General features: G+C 37.4%; 1 pseudogene; it reads right to left on the bottom strand.

Moving 5' to 3' along the window:
- Positions 1 to 48: 48 nt before the first annotated feature.
- On the bottom strand, positions 49 to 11,902 carry LOC114531491 (annotated as a pseudogene).
- Between the last annotated feature and the right edge of the window lie 8,398 nt (positions 11,903 to 20,300).

The raw sequence follows: 20,300 nt of genomic DNA on the forward strand, positions 1-20,300 counted from the left end.
ATTAACGAAATTATGTAATAATTGAAGAAATGCGAAATTTCTCCAGTTCTAGTAGTTGGAAATGCGGTCGGTGCTTTTGGCATTCCTTTTGCCGAATGGATTCCAACTTGATAACATGTTCCTGACGTCCCAGCATTTTTCCGTTGTGGCACGTACGCAGGTCTTTCTAAATTGAAAAAATATTTTTCATTTTATCTCCTTTTAAGTAATAAACTAAGATATTGAGTATTTGCTTATTATTATCCTTACCTGCATTTAAACTAAATTGAATTGTTAAGTGCTTATTTAAGAAGCAGCTCAACTTGATTGGGCGGAAAACTCTTCAGAAGGCCTCCTCTCAACAACCTTTCTGTGCATGCGCGTATAAATAGAAGCAAACCGTGCAGAGCAAACCATGCACGGAGATTTTTCTCATATGAGTTTGCAGCCCGTTTGGACGACTTGCGCTTTAGACTAATTTCTTACCTCGGCGATAAAAGGGACATTTTCTGCAAGAGCTTACTTTACTTGTTGTTAAAGTTCTTATTAGTGCGCAACAAAAACTAATTAAGCTTTCAGTTATTGCAAGCAGTGATGAACTAAATTGAATTAATGAACCCTGTCTATCCTATTTGGGCAGAAGGGTCGTAAACTTAAATTTATTCAATTACGATTCGTTACAACTAAAAGCAACCAACTATCAGGTTACCAGTGGTGATCATTACCTTTCTACTCTGTGTTTTCTTTTCCTCGCTGAGATGACGCCATCTATACACAAAAATTGAAATTTTATGACAAATTAATACATTGCTGAGAATATTCAAGCGGGAAAAATTGTAAGAAATATGAAGTATAAGACAGCACAGTTTACGGCGGCTTTTAACCACGGTAATAGTGGTTTGCACAACGCGTTTATTTGAATCGTATATTGACAGAATGAATTCGATTCCTTGTGCGCAACTTATTGACGTGAATGCTTATAAAACTAATTCGGTTCGGTATATTAGAGTAAGATTCATATATAAAAATGATCATTGAACGGGTAAAGAAAATTGACCTTGTAGTTTTGATGTTGGAACTCCCAACAACTTAAAAACAATCAACTGCATGTCCTCAACTGAAGAAACATTTCAAAGTTAATAAGTAATTAGTTATAGCTATATGACATTGTGTTGTCTGTTTGTGGTTATTAGGAAAAAAGTGATAGCATTATTTGCAAATTGGTTGTTCAGTATGCATATTCAAACAAATGTTTAATATATATCAAACGCAAATCATTTTAAAATACCTAGAGCTTCTTTAAGAGATTTCCCATTGTGTATCAAAGAGCAAAGCTTTTGCCTCATTTCAAAAATCTTTTCTATGGGGAGAATTTCATCTTTGTCGGTTTCTGCGCCAATGCTATTCAATATGATTTCCTTCTTTTCCCTGTACGTTTGCTTGTCTTTCTCCATCTGTCCGATCTTCTTGTCGTCTCTGATTTCATTCTCTTTGGTCTTCTCGTCTTTAATCAACATGTCGAGGTACTCGCTAAACGAATCATTGTAAGCGATCATGGCATTTTGTTTGAGAAAAGCACCAAAAAAGCTAGCACACTCAAAGATGTACTTCTTTTCATCTTCAAGCTCCTTGATGCTTTTCTCCATTTCCGACATGAACAGCTTTTTCTGAGAGACTAGGTCAGTCTTTTCTTTAATTTTAACCCGGGCTTCTTTTGACAGGAATTTCTTCTCCACCACTTTGACAGTGTAGGTCATATGCATATGAACTCTGTAGTCGTGATTACAACGCCTGCAAGTCTCAGTGTCGCCCATAGCAGCACAGCCACGAAGCTGTTCATTGTTGGTAGTCTCAACAGGAACTCCTGATATACTGCATCTATGATGGCAGATCTGATCATAGACTGTATTTTTTTCTCCTGTAGTCCCAATAGTTACATACCTTTTGCAATCTATATGTGCGCATACCGTCATGGGATAATTGAGTTGATTTACTTCCAACTGATAGCCATTGAAATTAAGCTCTTTTTGAAAGGATTTAATGTCAGCGTTATATACCTGACATTGATCTTTGGCAACTTTTATCTTTTTCAAATTCATTTAAATCAATTCAACGGCTTGACCCATTGGTTTACTCATGGCTATTATGCAATTTCTGGCTTCGTTGAGACTCAAGGTCTTTTTGGTCTCATGAGGCTTCTTTTTCTTAATGAGGTCAAACATTTGGCAAGTTGTATCACACGACTTTATCCAGCTCTTTGAGTAAAGGTCAACTTCTTCAGCCGTGAACTGAATTCCACTTTTATGGCAAGCCAGGAACCTAAAAATGATATAAATGATATAAAACAAACATATTAGCAACACATATATCTTCTTATGCAAATTACTTGCATGGTCACGAGGTCAAGAGTCACTGTTTAATTAAGACTTATTCACTTATCCGTGGGAAACACCACGTTTTGTGAACTCGAGACCACCAATCAGACCAGGATCAGTCAATAAATGCTTTATTATAACTATAGCAATTACGTTTCTAAGGCAACAAAGAAGTAAGCAAAACTAACAGACAAATTCAGTTTAATTTTAAGAAAATAAAAACTAATAATTCGACTGCAGTTCAAAGGTCATATTACGCGTGCTGTGGCGTAGCAAAACGACTACTGCTTTTAATAAACCCCGGTGGTTAATGTATTAACCCGGGATCAAACTGGTTCAACAACAAGAAATTCAAACACGATTTTACGGTTAACATTCGGATTTCTCTTCTTTCACGTGACGTAGTTTTAACCGATTAGATTCTGAAACGTAGTTTTTAGCAAATAGAACTTTTAATTAAAACTTGCTATATATTAATTAAAAAAATTTATCCATTGAGAAGAAATCCGAACCCAATATCCTTAAATACTATTAATATAATATATACCTGAACGCTTCATTATCAAAGCAGAAATAATTTGAGGGAGATAGGTCGATTTCAATGCTATGATTTTGAAGAAGGTGTTTTAGAACAGGGAGGCTGTCGCCTGGCCTATAGAAGGTTCCTCGGGAATTGGTGAAGGCAAAGATGATGTTAGCTACCAGAGATTTGTGGAGATGTGTTAACAACTCCAACACGCAGAACTTGAATGCCACCGTCATTCTAGCGTTGTTTGGCTTGAGGAGTACAACAACAGCATTAATCTTCTCATAACAGGTGAGAAAGGCCAGGATGTTTTCAAAATTTTCCTTATTTTTTCAATACCCCTACAGTCCCCAATTCCTGGAGTATCAATGAGATGGAACCTGGTAGTGTTAGTCTCAATCATGTACTCTTGGGGGGACTGGGTCGCGGATTGTCCAGCACTTAAAACTTCGTTTGAATCAGCGCCAAATGCGATGTCAATTCCTTCACCTTGCTCATTTGTAAAAATGAATCTAGAAAGTTTTCAATTACGATTATTTTTTTTAGAACTTGCCATGCTTAAATTACAAGCATGCACAAACAGTTAAATTACCCAACCCCAGTGAACTCTATATATTTGGAAGGCGCGCTCCAGTTCAAAGTGTGAAGCCAAACATGGCGGATCATGAAGGCTGCTTGGGTACGGAACCAGTCCCCCACGAAGCGTAAAATGCGCGAACCGCGCGTGGAAATTCAAAACACGAATTATAAAACTTGACAAAAAATAAAAAAACTCACATTTCGGACGTTAAAAAGTTTTTAAAATATTATCGAAACCATTAGAGTGGTAAATTGATCTCTCGAGATTTGAACGCGCGGGATAGATATTATGTACCACGTGATCATGTTTTTAGCGCCTTTGCGATAAGAATTTATGTACCACGTGATAAGAATTTTTGCAAGCGGCTCTGACAAACAACAAGCATGGATTTCAGGCGTACGCCGACAAAAATGGCTTAAAAATCTTAATTTAGAGCATTTATCCTTCGCCTTTGAGAATAATGGTTTTGATACTGTGGGGGCGATTGCAGCAATGGATTATGGAGACATTGACGTGATTTTTGAACCGGATGGCCTAAAGCTTGGAGAGCGAAAATTGCTGGAAAAACAAATCAAAATGTTAAAAACGAAGGTACTGAACTTTAAAATATTACTGTCTCTATCTGGTGTAAACACGCTGATTTGGATTTTATGTATGTTTTGTAGTCATTGGGTACTTCGTGCTCTGTCGAAAATATGTTTGATACTGCCGAACAAAATGTTGCAAAAGCCAAAGGCGAAGCCTCAAACAAAGCTTCTGATCGGTCAAGTAAGCGTGTGACAACAGCCAGAAAAGGACTTACTTACCACTGCTGTGAGAGTCCATCTTTATCCGCAGTTAGTCCTTTACAGTCTTATATTTTACATCAAAAAAGTGCGATTGAAGATCAGGAGAGAAATCTGTCTTCCATCGAGAAAGAGCGCGATAATTTCGTTCGAGAACGAACGCCAAATGAAAATAAGTTGTCTACCCTGACTATGCCAACCTGTAGCAAGTGTCACTTGAAAGAGGGTCACAATAGACTAAATTGTCCATATCCTAATCTCTGTTCATCGTCAACGTTTTGCAAAAATATTGACAAACATCCGCAGGAAAAGCAAACCCTAAAGGAGTTTAACAAGAGAATCAGCGAAGAGGGTAAACGTTTATCGTCTTTGAAAGAAGACCTCAAAAGCAGAGAACACTCGTATGAAAGTGTTAAAAATCGGTATGTTACGCGAGCAAGAGAAACACTAATTGCGAGCAATCCTGAAAAATACACGACTGAAATTGACGGTGTATTTATCGAGAACTGGCGTATGATAAATAAGGACAGTAAAATACTTGAACAAGAATTCAAGGGTAAGATTCCCACTCCCGAGGAGGCTAGAAAGGCAATAATGTCAGTCGAAACTCTGGTTCCACACAATACGAGAGGAAAAACGTCCGTTCATGAGCCGTATAAAAAGTTGTGGGAATCACATGGGGTTTCGTGGCCCAAATCCCGTGACTTTAACCGTGATTTTAAGTCCTCGAAAATTGGTAGTACATTCACCAGTGCTCGTGCCTGTGATGTTTCAAAGGAAACGCACGATCCTGCACTTTGCTCTCCACAAAGAAAAAAAGCCGCGTTAGCAAGCAATAGTTCATACGTTAAAGACGATTACCAGCTTGCTTTAGGAATGCAAAAGAGTTATGACACATTGCCAGATTCGTTTGATTTAGACGCCTTTGAATCCGCAGAAATCTCTGCAAACGTCGAAAGCTCTGCAGACTTCGATCAGGATGAGACTGTCGATCCGAATGAGACTGTCGATCCGAATGAGACTGTCGATCCGAATGAGACTGTCGATCCGAATGAGACTGTCGATCCGAATGAAACTGTCGATCCGAATGAGACTGTCGATCCGAATGAGACTGTCGATCCGAATGAGACACAGCAAATGCCTAATCAATTACCAAACGATGAAGCTTTCACAAATAGAAATACGGAAGCGTCTGCATCATGCGTGGGAAATTTCGGCGAAACCCAGAGTCGTAAGTCAACATTAAATTTGTACGCCCTTGCAGAAGCTGCGTTGGAAATGTTAGATTCCGACGATTAGCTAATATCGTTTTAATGTGTTCAATATTTTGTAAACTGTGCAAATACTTTTTCGCAAACTAAAAGTTATTTATAGTACTCACAAACAGGTTTATATTTAGTTTTGTTGACATTGACATGTTAAACATTTTATGTATATTTCGCTGTTCAACCCAGCTTTAAAATCGCAGTTGTGTTTTTACATTGACGTAAAATTTGAAGTTCAATTTTAGTTATATTGTTTTCATTAAACAGTCAAACAAATATGTATTTAGTGTGTCTATAAAATCCAAGCATGTCATTTGGTGAAATTTCTTCCATGGCCTGATAAACGGCCGCATGCAGATTAGCGGATACTAAAGGCTCTAGCTCTTCCCTCTTTAATCTTTAACTTCTGAAAGACAAGTTCAACGGGGTTCATTTCAGGTGAGTAGGTTGGCAAATAGACAACGTCAACTCCTAGAGTATCAAGCCACTGTCCGAGGGCAAATCCGCCTGCATTGTGATGTGTAGCACAGTTGTCCAGCACAATAATATCGCCCGCTATTAATACTGGATTTCCGTTTGGCTGAAAGCTTCTGCTCGCTTCGGCGAAGAAGTTTAAAAATTCAACAGTATCGGAGGAACCGTCAACGGTATTTGCATACATAACACCGTCCAGACCACCAAGAAAGTTTAATGTAATATTTTGGGACTTACGAAATCCACCAACTTCGATGCACGGCGTGTTCTTTAGGGAATGGCCGTACCGTTTGTTGCAGTCGGACAGATTGACGCCCATTTCATCAAAAAATTTGAGCCTGTACGGATCAATTTGACTGATAAAATTCAAGTAGTCTTGAGAATAGTCTATATTCTCAGGATTAAATTTGTTTTTTACAGTTCGACACATTCGTCTCCACGTCCAAACACCTTCACTCATAGAACCTCGAACAGCTCGCCCAATGGCTGAGATTGAGGTTCCGCCAGGTAAATTTCCGTGTTCTAACAAGTCGTTTTTAATGATCTTGTAAGAAGTGGAAGGCTTTTGCGTTTTAATAGCTTCAACGAGCATCAACTCACCCGCTCCTAATTTAGCAGGGTTGCCCGAGATTCGTTTCCTTGGACTAACAGAATGACTGGCGACAAATTTTTCCCAAATGTCTTTGACAGTTTTCCCATGAACTCTGTACTTGGCACCAATTGTAGTCCACTGCCCGGGAAAATGTCCTGTATCACTACAACCCCCCCCCCTTTCAAAATATCATCAATAATACTGCCTCGTATAGATTCCTCGACACATTTCCCTCTTGTAAAGAACCGTCCCTTCGAGTTAAATGCCATGTCGAAATTGTTCGATGCCGCTTGCAAAAATTCTTATCACGTGGTACATAAATTCTTATCGCGAAGGCGCTAAAAACATGATCACGTGGTACATAATATCTATCCCGCGCGTTCAAATCTCGAGAGATCAATTTACCACTCTAATGGTTTCGATAATACGACGTTTTTAAAAATGAATACATACAATTTTTTACAACCTTACCTAGCAATGTTATTCTTTCTAGAGAGGTAACTTATGCCGTATATTTGTGTTGTGTTTACAAAACTGACCGAGTTCAACTCCTACACGTTGCCGCCACATTGAATTTTAACCGTGCGTGTGCGAAGGTCTGGTTCGGTACCCAAGCAGCCTTCATGATCCGCCATGTTTGGCTTCACTTTTAGATTACGCAATGTACTAGAGCGAGCCTTCCATATATTTATATAGAGTTCACTGCCCAACCCTACCTTCTCAAAATCTCTAAAATATTTTGATGTGTTAATATGTTGACAAAGAAATAGATCGTATTGGAAAGGACTTTTGCTGTTCTTACGCCGAAATAGTAAACTCTTTAATTAGCACATCAAAGGATTGTTTGACATCTTATTTTTGTATGTAAAAAGCGTTTCGTTGTCTAATTGATCTCTATACCATTAATAAGCAAATCACTTCATGGTTTATCTTTATACGATTTTTATCATGCAACATTCGATTTTTTTGCCAACCATGAAGTAATCTATAATTTATTGCAAGGCTGTTTCCAGCAGCGTACATTATTACGGACAAATTTTAAAACCGCAATTTTGATAGCTTTATCTGAAGAAGAAAATGTACTCATTTCCCAGCACCTTGCAATCTTTATATTCATGTTGGAAAATAAAAGGTTCGAAAATTGTTTGTACCTTGAGGGAATCAAAACAGTAAATTCAGGATCATCCATGGCATCATGGAGAGAGCTATGCTTCGCGTAGTTGGCCATGCCATTAATCCAAGTTGACTTTCCCACGCCAGTCTCTCCAAGGATAAGAATGTTGACTTCTGCTTTGTTAGGTTCTTCCTTTGAATTAAAAAACACTCCTTTTAAGAGGAAATGTATTGTTTAAATAGGGACGTCACCATGCTCCTGACTTTAAAGAGGGGGGAGGGGTGTTTAGGCGACGACAATCTCATCAGCATACATTTTTTTCACCACAAACCGTTCCCCTCCACAAAACGTTTGTACCCACGTTTCAACGTTTTGAAAAAATGGTTTCTCAAACGATTTAGGGGTCGACGCCCCTTCTTGCCCCTTTTGGCTACGTCCCCGTCAATTTAAAACTTTTGTAATTCCTATCCTGGACATCAAACTAGATTGAATATAATCGGAAAGAGAGATAGATAGTGGTGACTTTTGAATTACGATTACATGAAACTATATTTGATATGGGTAACTGGGCTTTACAAAATGAGAAGTTCTAAACACTTAAACAGTAATACATATCGTAACGTGGGGATCGCTAGAAAATAGAACCTTGATTTATATTGATTTGCTGCAATTATTATAATTATCATGTTTGGCCCTTGCATGATTTCTCGTGAAAATCAGTCTTTTTTCCCCTCTACCTTAGGTTGGAAGTCAAACGCAACAATCTGAACATAGGGCGGATACCCAAGATAGACCCAAGCCCTTGCGCGAATTGAACGAATTTTTCTAGTAAGGAATATTATATTTATTTACCTCATTTTCCGATCGTGACTCTTGAAAAGAAGGTCCTACATTGGCCATATTGGTCGGGATGGAAAATCAACTTGAGCTTTCCTTTAAATGTTCAGGCAATGTGGGTATTATATGGTACATAGGCAGATGTATTTACAGCACAAATAAAATGAGGAAAACAAATCAAACCTTCGGGTTTGGAGCGCTTCAATACCCCCTGGACATGAAATGGGTCATAAGATTGTATTGAAGCACTTTTCTGAAGTAGTTGTTGCCTTTTTGCTTGTATGTTAGACAAGAGACCCTCACTAGGGCATAACAATTGGAGGGCCTGAAACTCGATCGTAGGGTTTTCCCAGTCTATGGCATTAAGGCCGGGCTACTTTAGTGTATGACATTCAGAAAAACACGTTTCAGTAAGATGCAGGTGTATTAAAATCTATATATCTTTATTCTTGTAATACTTAAGGTTTGATCAGTACCTGGGGGCGGTTGTATCAGTGCAATCTAAACGTGTCTAAAAATGTATCCGTGTATCTAGGAATGTTTTAAAGGAGTATGGTATTGAACATTTCAAGGGGGGCTATAATTTTTTTATAAAATTTTAGCATATATAATCAGTGCCTTAGCTAGACCGCTTAATTATGTGCGGTGTATATTTATATATTTACGTTTACATTTACTTTAAAACAATTGCAATTGATGAACGTTTAACATGATCTGATGATGACTTGAATCTGATTACAAAAAAAAATAAAACGCGCATCGATTAATACTTTCAGAATTCTAAACTTTTAGAAATTGGCCTGTCCGTGTCTATAAAACATCCACCAGAAGCTGAATCCGAGAGAGTGAATTGCATCGTATGAGCCGCCGTTATGGATATTAGGGACCTTAAGCATGTAGGACGGCAACACGACGACGACACGGCTGAAATTCTCCTTTAAATAAATGCTATGGCAAAGTTGTTGTTTTATATTATTAATTGTACCAATTCAGTGAGATATAAAGCGTTAAAAACATTGTGTTTATGTTTAAGGCCAATTCTATAGAGCCTAATTCGAGGTAGGGCCTGAAATGCAACCGTTCTAGGCAAGACGTAAAAAACGACGTTTTCCCGTTGTAAACAGAACCAAGACGACGTCTAAAACCCATGATGGGTCTTTAATTATTCATTTCTTTTCAATGACCCAGTGTATTGATAGCCGTGGTCGTCGCGTTCGCGTTCTACATGCTTAAGGTCCCTATTTAACTCATTATGGAATGGTCCTAATGTCGGGTCTCATAGAAGGGACCTTTGCTTAAATTGAATATCTCCGCAAGTATTTAGGCTAAAGATACCGGAATACCACCAAACAATACCGCTTGAAGAGATCATATAAATGCTATATTCAAATAGGCAGATAGTTATAAGCCGCACTTGTAATATAAGCCAAAATACTAGCTTGTGTTGTTATATCAAATTACTTGCCCATGGCAACCATAAACTTTTCGAAATTCCATGTTTGTCAATTTATTTTTTTTTCTTTTGGCTTTAGACTGTCTTAATTTTGCCTATTATCATTCTGTTATAACTTCGATGTATTTTTGGTTTAGGATGTCCAAGAGAATCGGAGAAATAAGCCATTTTATTGATTTTAAGATCTAAGCGATGAGCCTTGATGAGCGTTGCTAAGCGCGTGTTTAGCGCTTGCTCGGAATGTTGTCACGCGGTTCAAAAATGTGACAAAAGTCTGTGATGCCCACCCCCTAGGCTAATTTTAACTCCAAAAATCGATTTCTGGCGTAAAATTGGACCAAGGGGTTCGTTTTTTGGCTTTTTTTGCCCGAAATTTTTGGTGAATCTTTTTATTATTGTGAAATGCTTGCCGTGAGCGATGCGATAATACATACCATGATGCAGATTATGAATGTTTCTGTAAAAAATCGGCAAAAATCGTCTAAAGGCACGATTTTGAAGCTAAATATATCAAAATGATCCTAGAAATGTGAACTAAATCACGGTAACCAGTTTTTGTTTGCGTTTTGGGCAATATTCTAAGGATTAGGCCGCTTTGAGGTATAATATCGAAAATTAGCCAAATCGCATGCATTCTAAAACAAATATCCTAGCGAATTTGAAACATATAGAACTAAAAAAACATCTATCTGCTGAGGACAATGTCCTCTTTTAAATGGTTTAATTTTTATTAAAATCGGCCAAGTATTTGCACAGAAAATGCAAGTTAAAGTGAGCCAACCATTTTTAAAGGTCATCTGATCAGCTGACAAAGTCTTTAATTATTCATTTCTTTTCAATGACCCATCGTCGTCGCGTTCGGGTTCTACATGCTTAAGGTCCCTATTTAAACCGGGGCAGCGGCTATAAATCTCCAATTCAAATAGACCTATGCTGGTACCTACCTACATGTAGGGGCCTAAAACAAAAGCCATTGGGTTTCTTTAGGGTCGATCCTAACCGATCTCTTATAAAAAAATAATTTCATAATTTGTGAGCACCTTCAATATCTTCTTAAAAATATAACTCAAATCAAGTCCAGCTTGCATGATTGTGCACTGACTACAGTATATCACCTTATTGCTCTTCATAATGGTGTTTCTTTGATGAAATTCAGATCAAATTTAGCACCGAATAAGTATCCGGTTTGCATTTACAAATTATGGCATTTTCTCAAAGAAATTTTGAAATGTTTGCGTACCCAATTGATAAGTGTTGTTATTTATTTCGCCCAAAATACCACCAAAACTACTCGGAGCCTTGTATGTTTTTTCGGGGAAGTAACATAACCGGCATACAGGGCATACAAATGATTACACTCGGAAATATAATAGCAAACTGGTTTTAAGACAAGATAACAATGCACATCGTGAGATCGACCTTGTATGAAAATATAACTTTGATCGTCTTACGTAATCGGTCAATAGACAATAGGTAAGGTGTTTAATAGTATGAGTTTCTTGGATGAGAATTTATGACTGCTTGAAAATTTTAACACCACGTAAGTATTAAATACTGCAATATTGCAGTATTTAATACTTACGTGGTGTACCTACAAGTCGATAGAAATCTACCACGTATGGAATTAAAAAGCTTGTATACCCATCTTACGTTCTTGTAATTTATTTTGACTCGCTCCACCACTGATATCTGATACACAATATTTCAATATTACACAATGTACACATGTAGGGAAACTTAACTCGTCTCAAGATGCGTTTTCATTTTAACACGCCTTGCGTGCTAGTTACTCTTATATATTCATGTGCGTGAGACAACTAAAAGGTCTTCATGGAAAATATGATTGTGCTAGAAAATTATTTTACCTCGGATATTACTTGCTTTATTGAGACTACGAAGTTCTGTGTTGATATAAGATCCGGCTGAAGACACAGTCGAAAATCCAACGACGCAAGGAAACCAGTTAGCGGGCGATCAGACCATCAGACCGAGCCGTGACGACCAGATTTACGAAAAGTTAATCTGAAATAAAAAGAACATATACTAATGAAAAATATATATAGTATAAACCACAAAAAAAAACTGGCGCACTCGTCTATCTTAAGGCGGATTTCCACTTACAGTGAAATCGTTCGCTAGCGAAATATTTGCATATTTTCTTTTGAATTGAGAACAGTCAAGTCGAACTTATTTATACTGCTAAAATTCAAAAGAAAATATGCAAATATTTCGCTAGCGAACGATTTCGCTGTAAGTGGAAATCCGCCTTTACGATGATCCTACCTGCCTCTAGTCTGCTCCAGATTCAATGAATTGATCATGTATATGCATGATCAACTTATGACAACAAACAAAGTTTATATATTACGTCGGGACCTTACTTAATTAAACAGGAAATGCGTGCTTGGTAAGCCCTTAATTCCTAGTATATATAGCTGAACAGAAACGGCTATTTATTAGTTTCGATAATACTGATCTGCACATGATCCTTGCTGGTTCCTGGAAGAAATTCCCGATATTCTCGACTTTTAATAAACAGAATTAAATCTACATGTAATGTATTATACTGATTCAATGATTAGCTATGGAAATACTTGAACGTTTCAAGAATATCAGTTTTTACGTTTGATAAACAATGATGCGCCGAATGACGGGCAAAATTTCTAAGGGCCTCCACAGACTAGGGATTTAGTTGTCGACGGCCTCATTTTTTGGTGTTTATCTAGTGTGTGAAAACTTTCGTTTAGTTGTAGACTATATGCTTTTAATAATCTCCGCGCTATTTCGGTTGCTAAATCTGTATTTGAGCGCCAGTGTGTGGAATCCTTTATCGGACTTATTTAGTGTCGAGATTGAACAATAAAGATTAATCACCTGATGTATATGTTCTGTGTAAAAACGGAAAGAAAATTAATATATCCCTGTTCCGAAAATTTATATCTTCTGTGATAATTTAATACACCCATATACAGTATTATTTTGTTCACTCCCTCAAATTTTAAAAGTACTTGACTATCGACCTTTTGCCTCGGAAATGGACAGTCATCCATTTGACGGAACGGACACAAATCCAGACTTCGACTATAATTTCTATAGTTCGGAGCAGACGACTGGGTCGAAGGATTAGAATCTTTTTCTGATTAGAATTTGAACTTGGTGTGTATTAAAAGATAAGTTGGCTTGAAAAATATAGCTTGTTAATTATGGTTAACGACAACAATAATTCTTGGAACGCAATTTGTGCCAGGAACTTGCATAAAGTGTCATGACAGGCACTAAATTATGCATTCAAAGAACGCTGCGTACAATGCGGTCGGATACTGACGGCATAATATTTTGAAAACATAGACGGCATAATATTTTGCCGGAAAACATAGACGGCATAATATTTTGAAAACATAGACGGCATAATATTTTGAAAACATAGACGGCATAATATTTTGAAAACATAGACGGCATAATATTTTGATTTAGTTCGAGTTAGCGAGGAGTTCGTGTTAAGCGAGTTTGAGTTAGCGGGTGACTACTGTACAAACGAAACATTATACTTCATAACACATCACAACAAAGCTATAGCTATACCTTGGTTTGCGCGCTAAATATCCCAACAAATTTATTATTCTTGAAGAAATTGGTGGCGTTGCAAACGCGAGAAGTGTACTTCAGAATAAAGAATTAGACCCTGTCTACACTAGTGCGTTTTCGTTTGTATGCGGTTTCGCAAGACCGAAAACGCATCGATTGATTCGCGTTCACACTACCGTTTTCGTTGAATACGATGATCGAATCGTAGTCTGACGTAAAACGGTAATTTGCGCATGCTCGGCATTTGTTTAGCAACCAGGCCTGATTTTCCCGATGCTCATTGTCGATTATGGCTAGTTCTTCGCAGCAAAATAAACCTGAAAAGAATGCTAATAACAACAAGCATGCGTTCATATGGTAGAAGGCCCAGATAAAATGTATGTTCGTAAGACAGCTATTTGTCTTCGGTGTGAAGCCATCATGGCGTTATACAACGCAACATTTAACTGCAAACAAACAATTATGTTTGCTAGAAGCATGAGAGACTCCATATCGTGCTCGTCCGCCTTGGTTTGGTTGGAATTATGCCGCGGATAACGACTTAAGACCTGGAAATGAGTGCCAATCACTGGTGGCAATCGATGCGTGTGACGTAATCGTTTTCAAAAGTATCGTAGTACACTAAAGGCCGATCTACACGATGCGATTAGTCGCATACGATTCGTATGCTGGCGTATGTATTCGAATAAAGGCGTGTAAATACGTCACATTTTAAATTTCGTTATAAACTGATGAACAGACAGAGTGACGTTACCAATCTTTTTCATACGTGTAGATCGGCCTTAATACGATACGTATGCGTTTTCATTTGTATTCACTTTCAACAGCGTATTCAAATCGATGCGTTTTCGGTCAATACGCTGAGCGTATTCGAGCGTATTAGTGTGAACGGAATTAAGGCCTAAACGCATCGAAATGTATGCGTTTTCAAACGAAAACGCACTAGTGTAAACAGGGCCTTAGCCATTATAATGTTCCTTCGAAAACGCGCGGAAATTCTAACAAAGCAGCCAAGCTGGCGATGTATCAACGCGTAAATGCGCCAACAATTTCTGTTCGTTAGCGGGCGGACATAATCGAATTTTGCAAAACGTTTTCTATCAAAGCACGTAAATATGGTATCGAAATGTTCGCCTGAATATGGCGTGCTTGAAACATCTAAAACTTCTTGGAATAACTAGAAATACATGCATGCAGCAACCCCTCGCTATTTTAAACTAAATACACACAATTTCCTGAGTTAACCTGACCTAAACTTATATTATGAAATGACACAAAACTCAAATCAGTCTTTTAAATTATATCAAATTATATTTTACCGAGTATATTATAGCTAATGTTTCCATCATTCAATACAAAAATAATCATAAAGCTAGCGTAAACATTGCCCGTTTAATTTTGCTGCATTATACCTTGCCAGCAATTAAGTAACGGTTTAAAATCGAAGTTTCAAACCAATAAAACAGTACAAAATCTTCACAGACAAAGAAAAAACTTCAAATGTTACTTTATTCTGTAATTGCAGTCGACGCCGGCGGCTAAAAGTTTCATACTTTATAATAGTGTGTATTTTTTATACCAAAATTCAAATACACTTTCAAAAACACTTTTTGAAGTTAAAGCAAAGGTGTAATAGCCTTTGACAGGTTTATGAGTTGCATAAAAAGCTGAAAATTTAACAAATAAACGGCATACAAAGCTGAAAAGTATACAAATACGGCTCATTCTTACCGCGAAACAAATACGAAATAAAGAAAGTAAACACGTACCCTTAAACCCTTTGTCTTTGAAAACATTTATAAGCTTGCAGATTATGAATTATTCCTCTTACACGGCTTTGTCTTGACTGTATCCACGTTCATCTTTGCTATCTGTCATGCTTCATATATCTTGTTTCTTCTCCTTTTACTTTCTTTGCACAAAGTTTAAGAAACGCTTTTACAAAAATGTTTACGAAATGACAGTTAAATTGCTGACGTTCTCATTGAAATACAAACTTTCTGTCTTAGCCAATCAGAACGTTCGTTGATTACTCGCGCATGCGCATAACTTACAAAATCACCCAACGTCGACTGTCCATGACATAGAATTTGGACAACTTTGGATTCGCCTATGTTCTACCGGGTTCCGGGTGTAATTCCTAATCTCCGAGCGGAATTAGTACCCTCGCAGGCGCTCCGCGCCCGCTCGGGGAATATAAATATAGATGGGTGTAATTACTTCATTCTGAAGTAAATATTTATATTTAGTTGATAACATATTTTTAAGAAAACATGTCTTGGTAATTGTGGTTTACAAAAAAAGAAATTCTTCGAAATGCAGACATTTTTAATTTGAATTACGTGTACTAGAAATAACTTCTATGACGTCAATGACAAGCACTTGTTAAAAATCTGACCTGAAATGCCGGAATTTAAAAATCAATTTATTAATAAACCTATATATTCATAAAATAATGCTAATATTAAAATCAAGTTGCTTTGACTGATTCGGCCGTTTCCCATGGAACAATTAACCCGAATCATAATATGCCATTAGAAGAGAGATCGATACACAAAATCCAATCTGTAAATTGCTCTAAACTAGAGACAGATCATACATCCGTTAGACGAACTTTGGCAAGGAAAAGATTCGTCGGTGTGTTCGTCCAATTTCTAAACGCGCGATTCTATATGTGGTTCGTCTATATAGTTTGTCTTGTGTTTATATTCAGATCTGTTTAGATCTGATTATTACCTGTCAGACGGGCATTTGTCTGGACGGATAATCCGTCTGTGGTATAAATCGGGCAATTTCAATCTTGTGTGCGTGCATAACTCACAAGAATGTACCCCTGCCATCACATCCTTCAATAATGATTTTGTCAAAAAACGTGAGCTTAAATTTTGGCTCAAAACGTTTCCCTGCATGCATGATACCTTCTTCCGAAACGGTTTACTTTTAACTCATTGATTTTGTGTGTAACTATAGCGATGCTCGACGCGCTATTATAGTGCACTAAATGCACTATAATAGCGCGCTTACTGCACTAAAGGAAACTAATATGTGCCTATGCATGTTTTAAACGTTAAGTAAATAAAACATTACTTTAGCATATACTTGTTGTGCAACCCTTATATATACGTTTTGTTTTAAACGTATAGACAAACCCGTTAAATAGTTCACGCTTCATACTTGAACACAAATGGTAATAAACTAACTACCAATACCGAAAAAAATTTATACTTTTATATCAAGATAAGAATCTATATCAATAGTAAAAATGTCACTCAAATATTTTAAAGTGGAAATCAAGTATGTTCTGCGCATCGGAGTATACTCGTACCCGCAAGTGACCAATGAGAGGTCCGGAGATAAGACCGAGCCGTGACCATCAGATTTACTAATAGTATTCTGAAATGAAAGTTATAAGCTGCTAATGAAATAGTAGAAACCGTAGAATAAACCGGTGCATCCGCCGTCTATTTTACGATGATCGTACCCGCTCTAGTCTGCTCAGGGTGGAAAGACTCTTGAATTGATCAAGTATGATCGGGCGTGTACCGCTTTTATATATCTTCTACGTATGCCTTCATACATATGCCTTTAAATAATTATGATCGCATTTCCTAGCTCTCTGGGGCCGGTTGTTCGAAAGGCGTTTAGCTTAAAAAGCGGTGAATAGCCAAGTTTAAATTACCCTCATAGATCTTGTGAAGCATGCATGACTATCTCCATCTTATGCATCAAATATGTACTTCTATTGACAATTAATCTATTTATATTGAAATATATCAGTTCAGTTATTCAATGAATGGATCATTTTGTTTTCCATTTTGAACTTGTCCGCGGTTTAAGCTAAACGCCTTTCGAAGAACCGGCTCCTGGACCTTTAGGTTAACATTTTCGAGCGTTTTCCCATTTGTTTTCATGCCAAAACGGTTTCAAACACCGTCAATTTACCGATAGAATTTAAAGTTAATATAAAATATTAAGCATATTTTTCCTTGGATTGTGTGGACAGGGAGTCCAAACAATAAAATAGACAGAAACGATTTTGAATTTGCTCGAAAAACGACGCTCATGTGCACTTAGCCTTAATTCCGCTTCGCATCTCATTATGAGTGTTGTGAATAGTAGTCTTCTCTTCAGCGAATACTAGGAATTAATAACTAAGGGCTTATCAGAGGCCGGTTTCATGCATAGTCAAACCATTGCACGAATCAATGGATAACGAACAGCAAGATGTAGAATATCCAAAGGTAGCTGAACCTGCATGGAGTAATGGCATGAAAGCCACGGCATTGAACGCCCCGTAAGTTCAAGATCAAGCTACGCCACCAATCCACTTGCATCAGTAGGGCGAACTAGAGGTATTGATTTCGTTTATGCATGTGTCTTGGCCAGACATCAAAATGTTTGCGTTTCCCCATGGCGCACTCTCCTCTTTGCATGTAGTTTGTTGCTTACTTTTCTGGGCTATGAAAATATATTTGTATACATGCATTACTTATTGCAATACATGGGGGGTTCTCGTTAATTTATGACGTATTTGGAGCGTGAAGGCATGACATTTTACTGTTAAGCCATAACTGGGATTAGCCATCAATTAAGTGTGAAAACATAACATTTCAATGTTTAATTGTGATTCTCACTAGTAATGAATGAGGCGTAAAAGCATAAAACTCCATTGTTAAACTATCTCGAAACTCGGGCTGGTATTGAATGAGGCGTGAACATGCATTCCATGTTAAACTGTGACTCGACTATATTGAATAAGGCGTGAAGTATGAAATTCCATTGTTAAACTGTAATTCGAACTAATATTGCATGAACGAGGCGTGAGGCGTCACTATCGAAGTGTGCCTCGCACTAGTCGTGAATGAGGGTGAAAGCATGAGATATCACTATTGAACTTTGTCTCGGACTAGTTAGGAATGTGCAGTGAAAGCATTCAATTTTGCTCATGTTAAGTTGTGTGTCGGATTAGTACTAGTCATGAACCGACTGAGCCGTGAATGCATCATAACTAGAAATTCAGGGGCCGACTGTATAAAACTCTTAACTGAATTTTAAGTAGTTAAATCGTAGTTAACTAGAAAATACACGGTTCTAATCGGCTAATTCTGCCACTAACTATAGTTAAAACTACTAATTTCAATTTTAGACCATAAAAGTTCATAATGCAAGGATTTCACAATTAAAGATGGCTGCCTTGTTATAATAGAATTATATAAGGCACGAGATTGAAATTAAAGCAACTTCCATCTTACATATTGCAGTTGACGGGCAGAAACTCAGTACTTTTATGACAATTTTTCCATATTCTTCAAATAAAAAGAATTCTGCCCGTTTTAAATCGAACTCCTCAACTTGCTTTAACTTCAAATTTTGTCTCGTGCCTTATATAATTCTATTATAACATGGCAGTCATCTTTGATTGCGAAATCCTGGCATTATGATAATTTAAATGTCCTGAATTTCTGGTGATGGAGATTTCACTGTTAAAACTCGTTCGGACTGGAGACGCAACGCATCAAAGGTCCCTAAAACTGTGACTCGGACTTGTCTCGGACAAGCAGTAAATAAAGTTTGAAATAACGAGACATCATCGTTATACAGCTATGACGTAGGACATCAAACTGTATATAGCTAATTATTGTTTTATACCTGTTGCTGGCGCAACGTAAGTAAAGTCTCTAGAATATGAAGAACGAGTTGGCTAAAAGTAACAAGACTCCTGTTCTGGGGCCGGTTGTATCAAGCCCGTTTAGCTTAAACGGTGGATAAGTCAAAATTAAATAACACTCTTACACCTCTCTTGAATGAGTTAACTTGAATATTATGCACTAAATATGTAGTTGTAAACAGTATCTTTGCATTAAGGTTAAAAACATTTAGTTCGCTTGTTGAATAAAACGATAGACTTGCTTTCTATTTTGAACTTAACCACCGTTTAAGCTAAACGGGCTTGATACAACCGGCCCCTGGAGTTAACTCCGGCGTGCCGCGCCGTACCAGTCCTCAATATAAAGCTTCTGAGCATAATACAGTTCATACTAATTTAGATTCCTTGCCTAAATGTTATTCGATCGCAAAATTCAGAAAGAACATCGTACTTTAAAAAGTATAGAAGTTCAATTGTTCAAAAATGTAAATAAACCGCATGATACATTCGCTTTGTCTTACACTTTGCCTTTGAAATTCGCGCTTATATAGTTATATTAAATCTCCAATCCTCAGTGTACAAACTACGACATGTCAACGCGCCCATACACGACCACATCATCTTGTTAAACGGCGAAATAGCTGCGATATTATTCAAATAGGACCAAAATCTACATGTATTAAATATATTCTGACCCCAATTAAATCTGAACTTAATCGAACAACAGCAAAAGAACGGTTCATTTGTTCTTGGAGGAATTGCCGTATCATGCGAGCGAAATCAAATTGCCCATCGAAAAATTAGCCAAAGCTGTTCACCACAACTCTTGGGAGACAAAACTGTGACGTATATAAATACGGTCATAAAATTATACGCTTTTCAAATACTAGTGTATTTCGCGCCAAAACATACTTGGGACGACGAAAAATAATAAAAAAAATAAGAAACAAAAACAAAACAAAACCTAGCCGAATTTTCGGAGTAATCCTGTCGCTCACGCGTCGCTCACGCTGTCCCTTCGAGGCAAAGACATTTCATTTCGAGTAATATAAAATATGAAACATTCAACGCAAAACCGCGATCAATAG

Source organism: Dendronephthya gigantea, unplaced genomic scaffold, assembly GCF_004324835.1.
Source record: "Dendronephthya gigantea isolate DGI-Jeju-01 unplaced genomic scaffold, DenGig_1.0 000072F, whole genome shotgun sequence".
Taxonomy (NCBI): Eukaryota; Metazoa; Cnidaria; class Anthozoa; order Malacalcyonacea; family Nephtheidae; genus Dendronephthya; species Dendronephthya gigantea.